Raw genomic sequence first — 10716 nt, forward strand, 5'->3', positions numbered from 1 at the left:
GTTGGTATGTACACTGGGCATATGTTATGGTACGTTGTGCATATGTGGTCACTAACCCGTATTTTGGTCAAGACCCTAGTATGTCGTGCGTACTAGCTAAGTACACTGGGTGTACTAAGTTGAGTTGACTTGGTTGACTTCTTTGACTTTTGATTTTGATCAAGATTTGACCAAGTTTGACCTAAGGGTATTTTGGGTATTTTGATTTGTAGTTGATATCAGTGAGCTATCCATATAGGATAAAGGCCTAGTAAGGCGGTCCAGTCTTGCTGAAGGCTCTGAAGCGGTCCGAAGAGTCTCTAGGCCTGCGAGGTGGTCGAGTAATGCTGAAGGCTCATCTATGCGTGTTGTTGTCTTTATGATTATATGTGTGGTACTTTGGAGGAACTCACTACGCTTTGGCTTACTATTCCAGTTTATTGTTTCAGGTATTTCAGACGAACATGGGAAAGAAAAGGCATGATCATTCACATCCACTTAAAGCGTAGGACCCATACGTGTAATAAAGAAGTAACAAACATTGAGGGTTTACTCTCCCTGTAATAGTTGAAGTTTTATGAATTGTGGCATTTTTTGATATATTTTGGTTCCTTTTCAGTATGGCGTTCAAAAGAGCATCTAGTTCAGTATTTGAAGCTGGTGGCTAGGATAGGCCAGGGTTGACTGATGATCAGGTATTGAAGATAATTTCTACTAAGGTTTCATAGATATTGTAAGAAGAGTTGCCTGTTATTATGGATCAGATCACTGGCAGACTAATTGCCAAGTTCGAAGAGCGAACTACAACCTTGCAGACTGTAAGAGGGATTATTGAGGCGACTACTGTGGGAGATCTTGATGTGGGCACATGACTCAGAAGGATAAAAAGGGCTCATTCAGCAATGGATAAAGAGTTCGAGTATGCTAACTTGGGTGTTGGAAGGCAGGGGGGCTTTGATATTTGCAGGAAGTATGGTGGAACCCATGGGTTTTCTTGTCACAAGTTCAAATGCTACAAGTATGAAAAGAAAAGGGCAAGTCATTTGCAAATGCATGAAGGATCGGATGTGTTTCCATTATCACTATTCAATTCATCTCAAACCCGACTTTCTTGCATGGGTTGCGGAGGGGGTACAAGCCCAAACACCCATCATCCATGGGTGGTCAAGGTTGAATCGCAAGAAATCACAGGCATAAATTTTGACCCACAATTTTATATTGAATAGATGTATGTGCTAAGTGTAATTCCAATTAGATTGGCATTTGTATAGATAGCATACTAGGGTTGTTATGTTAGCATCGATAGGTTTTAAAGGATCATGGATGCGACTTTCAGGGTGCTCCGTAAATCTTAATGTAAGAGGTTCATTCGTGGAGGGTTCAAAGTTGTATTGTTTGGAAAGCTTCTAGCGTCTCCATTTAAGGTGAAAAATTTCCTTGCGATTGCTGGTTATTATTCAAAAAAAGTCATACCTAGAGTTGTGTTTAGAGAGTATCTGGATGAACTGATTTTACGTTTCAACATGGAAGACGACGACCAATAAAGGAGCAAGCCCTATGTCAGGGAGGACTGAGCGTTTTAATTGAAGGATCAGCAACCAAATTGATTTTGATGATTTCCTCCATATGGGCTGAAGTAAGTTGCAGTGGAAGTTTGTTGGATTCCTGGTTTCGAGATTGTTGAGATCTTTTATGCTGGAGAAGACTGATAGATTGATCCGAAGAGAGTGTAGGGTATGTTGTTGTTAGTTTTTTGCTCGGGCTGTGCATGCAGTCCTTGCGTCGGAAGCTTCTAGAAAATATCTCATTGTAGCCGGCTGTGCCTTCCGGGACAATAAAATAGGGTTAAAAGGAGTGTGTATTGCTCAAGTTGAATAGAAATTGAAGGTGGGGTTGGCTCGTTGAATCGATCACTATCATTAGTTTGAAGTAGAGCTATTTTTCAGTTATTAATCTACGGTAGGGTGTAATGTAAGCACTTTTGCTCGGGTGTATGTTTAGTGGATGGGATTTTTCGTGAAATTATCAAGTAATATCAGTTCAGGGATGCTATGTGTAGACCAATCTTTCTTCAAGTGTAGAGCAACATGTAATTTTGGAACCATGAATAAGGTGTCAGAGTAACATTGATAAGTTTCCTAGGACTTCAGATCTGCGCGGAATCCCTTTTTGGTGTGGTCACACCAATAGGGCTGGAAAAGAGTTAGTCTAACCTCGGTATTGATGCTATCTACAAGTTTGCTTCAATCATTTGGAGAAAATTGTAGGATCGGTTCGATTATTTTATTTGGAAAATATCGTTGAGGAGTCTTTATGGTTGGGATGTTTATTGATATAGATAGTGATCAGGCTAGAAAGCTTAAGGTCTGGATGCCATGGATTGTGAATGTATATAAAAGTTTTGAAGTCGTTAAAGAGGGTCTAATTCCAAGTGGGGGAGAATCGCCTGAAATTTGTATCTGAGGACAGGCGAATTGTTGGTTTTTGATCATAAGCAGGGAATCAAAGATTAAGGATTTGGGTTATCTCGGTCAGGGATCCACCTTATATTAATCTTCGATTAGGTGTTATTTCGGATGGTTGGGAAAACTATAGGCAGGGCCCATGACAGTTCTGGAAATGCGGTGAGGAACCATGAGCTTCTCATCTCGATGGTCGGACGGTGACACGATGTATCGTGAAGCAGTGGCGAAATGATTCATATGAGAAAGACCGGATAGTTAATTGTTTGAGCCTCTTAGGTCTCAGATCGTTAGTCTTCTTGGCTTGTTTAGGGTGTTAATGAATAGTGGAAGTCGGGAGACTCAGCGACAAGATGGTTTGGAACATGTGGGCAGTTAAATGTTGTTGGGAGTAATAGTTGTGCATCAGAAGTCTCTTATGAAGTGTTTACATCTTAACTCCGGTTTGTTTATGAGTTATTTATTAGGAATTTTGTTACCAATGATGGATATCGATTATGGAAACTTAGTTCAGGAAGTTCATTGTGAACGTCTCAAGTGATTTGTCAAGTGGGGGTACACCTGAGCTGATAAGGGTTTTAAATGCAACGTGAGAATTCTTGGATTTACCATCTTTTGCTCGTAGGAACAGTGGGTTGGAGATGACTTGTTAAGGAGTCAAGGATGTATTTAAGATTTTTGGTATAACTTCTAGATTTGGGATTGGTTTAAATTCGCGATCGGTATGTTTTAAGTATTATTTTTGTATGTTTTGGTGGTGTTCTTAGTTAGGGAAAAGGGTTAGCTTCAACAAATGGATGAATATCAGTCTTGGAGTATGGTTTCTGAAGTTTAGAACTGATGGGTTCCTGGTTTGGGGGATCATGTTGATGAATTTCTTTGGGTGGTTGTCGTTTTGAGAGTCCCCGACTCTATGGTTCTCACTAGAAGTTAGAGCTTATAGTTAGGGAGAGAAAGATAGTCCTTCTGATTGAGTATTCTCATGTTATGGAGTTGTTTGCTAGTAGTTATGGGATTCCGAGTGATCTATCGAGTTTTCTTCATAAGATGCCTTGATTCGAAGTGGGTAAAGGAAGTTGGGGAATACATTGGTGTTGTACGTGTTTCTCTACAACAATTATTTAGTTAAGACTCCTGTTGGGAGTCTCCTTGTTTTCAAAATAGAGGGTTCAACCATAGTGAATGGCCAGGGGTTCTGTTTCCTAGTGGTATCAGCAAGGTAATTCGGGGTCGAAAGGGTTCTGTATGGTTCAGATTGTAAAGTGAAGTCATATTGACTATTTTCCAAGATAGTTTTTCCTGCTTGTGAGTCAGACAAGCTATTGGATTTCCGGATTTTGGGCAGAATTGTGATGGTTATTCATCAGTGGTAAAAGTTAGTGGGTCAAGGATTCAATATTATTCGGAATACATGAGTTTCACTAAGATTAGGTTGATTATAGTACGGGAAGGCAGTCTCCTGTATGGGTCGAATTTTTAGTTCAGATCGGGTTTTAAGGAGGATTGTTTGAATGACCTAAGGTAGAGATGTGAGAGCATTACCCTAGTTGTTCACAACAGTAGACTTTGAGGACGAAGTCTCATTCAAGTGGGGGAGAATTCTAACATCTCGATTTCTAGGTATTTTACATTTTGACACTTGACATGAGAATTGCTTTCAAATTGGACACAAATAGCATTTAAATGAAAATTGGGGGCTCTATGCATACTTTGGGTGTAGCTTGCGTACATTGGGCATACGTTATGTACATTAGGCTTACGTGGTCAGGGGCCAAACCCTAATTTTTAGGGTTTGGACCCTATTTAAACATCCTTAACTCATTGCTACATCTCAATATTCGAACCCATCTAACCCTAATCCATTTTTAGCATCTTTGAGCCATTAGCTTGGGTTTTGGTGTTCATAGAGGAAGGAGAAGGAAAAAAGAACATTTTGGAAGCTTGGAGCAACCTAGAATCTAGAAATTTTGCACCTTCCTCCTTCTCTAGAAGGTATAAAGTTTATACCTTGATGCTTATTTGGTTAGACCCTAACAATGATGCTCTTGAGTATGGCATGCTCTAGACGAAATGGATTGCCCTTTCAAACGTTTTGGAGTGTCTGATGTCATAAAAATGCAATCTTGGTCTATTTTTCCTTCCATGCATGGATTATAATGTTTTAATGAGTGAAGAAGTTAAGGTTTTTAGTATTGAGCACTTCCTAACCATGCAAGCTTATAAAGTTGGAAACATTATGAAGTAAGATATTATTTTGGGACTAGATCTGGATTTTGGATGAAAGGGCTTAAGGGTCTAAGCTCTTAATAGAAGGAAAAATTGGTTGGCACGTACATTAGGCATTCATTATGGTACGCTATGCATATGTGGTCAACAACCTGTATTTTGGTCAAGACCCTAGTACATCGTGCGTAAAAGCTGAGTATGTTGGGCATACTCAACTCAATTGACTCGGTTGGCTTCTTTGACTTCTGACTTTGACTAGTATCTGACCAACTTTGACCTAAGGGTATTTTGGGTCTTTTAAGTCGTAGTTCATATTGTTCACTACATGATGTATAAGTGACTTGTAGAGCTGAAACTCAGAGCAGTGTCCGATTCAGCTATCTTTCCGGACTAGGAGGTGAGTTTTCCTCACTGTACTTGTAGGCGAAGGCACCAATGTTGGCCCATTGGATTAGATATCCTGGTTTGCTGTGTGATGTTATGCTGTGATTATGTGTTTAGTAGTTTTGTGATTGTCTTGGTAGATTTGTATGACTACTTGTATTGTTGGATATGTGTTATACTGATAGATATGTAGGACTACCGATCTTTTTTGGGTTGAGGTGGACCAGCTCATGCTGAAGGCCAACATAAATCAATGCATTCTCTTAAGGCATTTGCTTCAAGTTGTTGAATCGATTAGCCTCAATGGAATAAAGAAGGAGATCACAGAAGTAATTTCATATGTTTGGGTTGTGTGGAAGCATGGGCATGAAAAGATGGACAAGGGCAAGGTCAAATGTAGCAACATACTACCATTGGATGTATAATTCTTCTCCATTCAGTGGTTTGGAAATTCAGCTAAAAAAGGTAAAAGTCTTAATTTCTTGGATGAGATGATGTATTAGCCTAGATGTTGTTGTTTTGTCACTTGAACTAGTGTCTTGTTAGTGACATTCTAGTACTTTCTTTTTTACGGCTTATATAATTCATTTCTATTTAAAAAATAAGAAAAATAGACTTTCAGGTATATTGTATTTTTCAAATCTGGTCTAAAAGCATATCAGTCATTTTAAAACATATAACAACTCAAAATTAGATTTAACAGCCAAATGAACAACAATACAATAAAATAAAAATATGAGGACTAGCAATTTACCGTTTCCAATAGTTGTTCTGAAAATGATACATTTTAGAAACCATATGGACCAATCACTAAATTTTATCCAAAAGTAATTTAATCGGTTTATCTTTATAAATAAGCACACATCAAAGTACGAATGAATGGTAATTTAATTTTTGAAAGTTATAGTCCTCACAACAATTAAAAAAAAATCCCATTAACGACAAACACTTAAGTATCAATGGCTATATAAGCTAATGCGTTCAGAATTATTTTGAAGGGTGGGTGATATAATTATTAACTGTGCCCATCTAAAATCGATTTCTTTTTTTAACATGAAAGACTTCAAATTAAATTAATGGAATTTACATTGGTTATGAGTAGGATTCTTGTTAATTTTCGGCGCTCGAAAAGAAATAATTAAGTAGGATTCTTTTATTTGTTTTTAATTTTCTACTTTTCTAAATTTTTTGTTATTTGTTTTAAAACATTGTTTTTATTGGAAATGTCCCTTCTTATATTCATTCTTAATCAAATATAAGGAAGTAACGTTCGTTCTTATAAATCTTTGTTACCGGACTAGCTATTCATATGTGAAAAGATGGGTAATTAAGGAGGGAACTAAATTAACAAGATGGCTAGGAGAAGAAATAGGCAGGAAACACTGAAACACATGAAAAGCAACCTAGTAACTGAGTCAGGTACAAATATGATGGTCGATAAGCCTAATGTCACCAGAATCATGTTCGCTAAAAGCTGGACTCACTAGTCCCCATCCTACCTACCTTTATTTAACACATTCTACATAGGTTTCCTAATCTCTCTTCCTTCCCTTTCACTCGAAATAAGGTAACAATTTGTAAATTTTCTTTTGATAAGCTGATCCAAAACTCTCATAGATTGTGTTTACACCAACACCGACATATATTGCCTTTTTTTTTTTCTAATTCTTTTTATCTTTACTTTGTCTTGCAGGTTTAGGCTTTTATCTTCACCCTGCATGCCTTCCAGATTTGGAAAGTTTGTGTGTGTTCGACTGTAATGAGAAGGGGAACACAAATGATAAACACGTTACTAAATAGTATCTAAGAAAGAAGGAAGCATGGAGAGTTAAAAGTGTTTGAGGGTAGGGAGACAAGTGTTTGAAATAGATTCTAGGGATATGTGTGCGTCAAATATGATAAAGACGAATGAATAAACGACAGTAGAGAGAAATTTAAGTTGAACAATGACAGTCTGAGAAAGTAGGAAGGGGTATGGGCAGCAGATCCCATAAAACAGATGGCCAGTTCCAGAGGTAATTATAACATGTATGCGTGATAGTTACTTGTCCTACAAAAAGGGTTTTTCCCCAAAACCCTCTGTAGGTTTTAGCATGTTTATTCTTCTTCCTTCCTCCCAACATTTGCTTTTTTTTTTAATGGTTTAATGTACTAATCCGGTTACATTGGTTCAGAAATGTTATCTGCTATGGTATACATCGGACCCACATCACCTCACCTCACCTGGATAGGATTTTCACAATGTGGCTGCACTATTCATCATACTTTTGTACCTAGCTAGCAAGCTAAATCCTAACACAACAACCATATCTATTTAATTTACTGCTACCTGTATCAAACCCCATCACTGCCACCTACCTTGATTCTCCCATTCTCCATTCCTACCATCTTTACTTCAAAACTAAACTCCATGTTGATTTCAGTTGCGATGTTACTTGGCCGACGCAAGTTTTAATTTTGAAAGTAGGGTACCATATAGTATGCAAACAATGACATATTTGAATGTACATACTAAGTAGTAAATGCCCAAAGGGTAATACGGATTATACATACTAAGTACTTCAGCGTCAGATTATAACTTCAGAGAAACATTTCAATCCTTGGCATATATATATATATATATATATATATATATATATATATATATATATATATATATATATATATATATATATATATATATATATATATATAGAGAGAGAGAGAGAGAGAGAGAGAGAGAGAGAGAGAGAGAGAGAGAGAGAGAGAGAGAGAGAGAGAAGTTAAAATGAGAACTAAAAAATGTTAAGAACCGTAAGAACTTTTAATTTTAGATGTTTATAAAGGGTTTAGGGTAACCCTAAACCCTAAACCCTAACCCATAAACCCTAAACCCTAAACCCTTTATAAACACCCTAAACCCTAAACCCTAAACTCTTAATTTATAAACATTTAAAATTAGAGGTTCTTACGGTTCTTAACCTTTTTTGATTCTCATTTGAACATTTACCTATATATATAAGATCGGTTAAGAACTCATAGTTTCCCAAAAACCTGAGAACTAAAGGTGGAGCATTAGATCAAAATTAACTAATTAACGGCAAGATTTTAATCTTACCAATCTCATATAATATTAATTTTTTGTGTTATTAGACAAAATTAACATAATAAATTTAATTTCGGATTTTGTTTTTTTTAAATAATTTTTGATCTTTTTTGAAAAAATGGAGAATTTTTTTTTTCATAAAACATGAATTAAAAAAAATTGGAAAAAAGTAATTTTTTTTAAAAAAAATAATCAATTTGTTCAAAAAAAAAACTGCAATTTTTTTATAAAAAGTTGCATTTAAAAATACTGCAGTTTTTTTAAAAAAACTGTAATTTTTTATAAAAAAAAAAAACTGCAATTTTAAAAAAGAAACTACATTTTTTATCAAAAAAACACCTAGAATATTTAAAAAAATAAACCCTAAACTTTTTAACAAAAAAATCAACTCTTTAGGTGCATATATGCATATTTTTTCAAATGCATATATGCACATATCATATACTATAATATTTGTTAGTAAATCATAAAAAAATTATATTTATTAATCAATCTATAAACATAATAGTAAAAATATTTTATTCGATACAAAATAAAACAACAAAATAAAAAAAAAAAAAACCTAAAAAGATTCATAGTGTTATCATTTCTTCATATCAAGATTTCCATATTTTTCTTCAATTTATCATTTTTTACATCTTCAAAATTTTCCACAAATTCTTTCAAATCTACAAGAAAATTAAAAAAAATGATTAATACAAGAACACTCACAAAAATGCATATGTATACATCATGTAAGATTCACATGCGATTATATAATGTGATATTCATATGTGATTGTATCTTTTAAGATTCAAATGTGAAATTCACAAGAAAATAAAAATGAAGAACACTCACACAAAATGCATGTGTGCATATAGACGTAATTCATATGTAACTCACTCGTGACTTACATATGCATTACATTTGATTCATATGTGAATTATATGTGAATAACACGCGATTTATATGTGAATCTCATGTGATTTATATGTGAATCACATGTAATTCATATTTGATTCATATGTGAATTACATGTGATTCATATGTTAATTAATATGATTTATATGTGAAACACATGTGATTTATATGTGAATAACTTGTGATTCATATTTCATATGTGATTTATTTGTGAATTACATGTGATTCATATGAGAATTACATTTGATTTATATGTGAATCACATGTGATTTATATATGAATCACATGTAATTCATATGTCATTCACTTGTAAATTACATGTGATTCATATGTAAGTTACATGTGAATTACCTGTGAATCACATATGAATTTACTTGCGATTTACATGTGAATTAGATGTGAACCACATGTAATTCATATGTGAATCACTTGTGATTTATGTAACATCCGAATTTTCAGAGACATTATTGTGTATGTTAATCTTGGGATTAGAGGAGGGACTCGACGAGTTGAGGAACCAACTCGCCGAGTCAAGTCGAGTTGATTGTGTGGATTTAGTGAGTGGACTCGACGAGTCAGAGGAAGGACTCGCCGAGTAGGTACTAGGCAGAGAAACCCTAATTGTACGGGTTTGTGACCTATTTAAAGGCCCTTATGGCCTTCATTTGCGGCCACACTTTCCCTTAAGAGCCTGAGAGAAACCCTTAAACCATTCTAACCTTGGTGAAGTGAGTGTGTAATCGTTTTGGGCAATCTTGGTGCATATCTATGAAGATGGACGAAGAGCTTCATGATGGGGAACAAAGGAAGGCAGTGGATCTGTGGTGTTGAGTGTTTCAGCTACTAAAAGAGGGTACAAAGTCCTCATCTTACTAATTCCTTGTGTTAGATCTCATTTTGGGAGTTTTAGGGCTTTGTATCCATCCATTTGAATCTATGAATTGAATGAGACATGGGTTGAGGCCGGAAACCTCAGATCTGGACCTCGTAAGGTCCTTAGAGTCTAGGTATCCCAACTTTAGTTGTTTAAATAAGGGTTAACGAGCTAAATCCTTCATGAAATGCATATAGCAGCATTTTGGAGCTATAGCCTCATGTATGAACATAAATATTGAAGCTTTATGTGATTATTGAGCCTTGGGATGATAGATCTAGTGTTTGGAGTACTAGATCTGATTTAAATCGTATGAATGAACTCACCGAGTCGATGAGCTAACTCGACGATTTGGTTAGGGTTTGTCCCGATGTTGGGTCAAAAATATGGTTTATACTTTACTTTTCTAGAAAATGTATTTTTGTGTGTCTTGGACCGTAAACAATTTGGTGTTTACGGCCGTATACGTGTTTACGGCCGTAAACAGGTTTACAGCCGTAAACCTACTTACGGCCCATGTTCTCCGGCCCATGCTCCCCTTGTATATATATAGGTGTTAGGGTGAGGAGTAGAGATTGATGAACAGAAGAGAACATAGGAGCTTATGTGTGTGTGTGTGTGTGTGAATCTCGTGTAAAGGAGCATCATTCCAATCTATTCAAGACATTGAAGATTCATATTATTCTTCTTCTTTTTCTCTTCTATTTGATCTGACATGATCCGTTTGATTGGGATTCCGCACCATCAAACGGATTTGATTGATACACAAGCAGATTAGGGACTTACAATTGGTATCAGAGCTTGGA

Source organism: Lactuca sativa, chromosome 3, assembly GCF_002870075.4.
Source record: "Lactuca sativa cultivar Salinas chromosome 3, Lsat_Salinas_v11, whole genome shotgun sequence".
In the NCBI taxonomy this organism is placed as follows: Eukaryota; Viridiplantae; Streptophyta; class Magnoliopsida; order Asterales; family Asteraceae; genus Lactuca; species Lactuca sativa.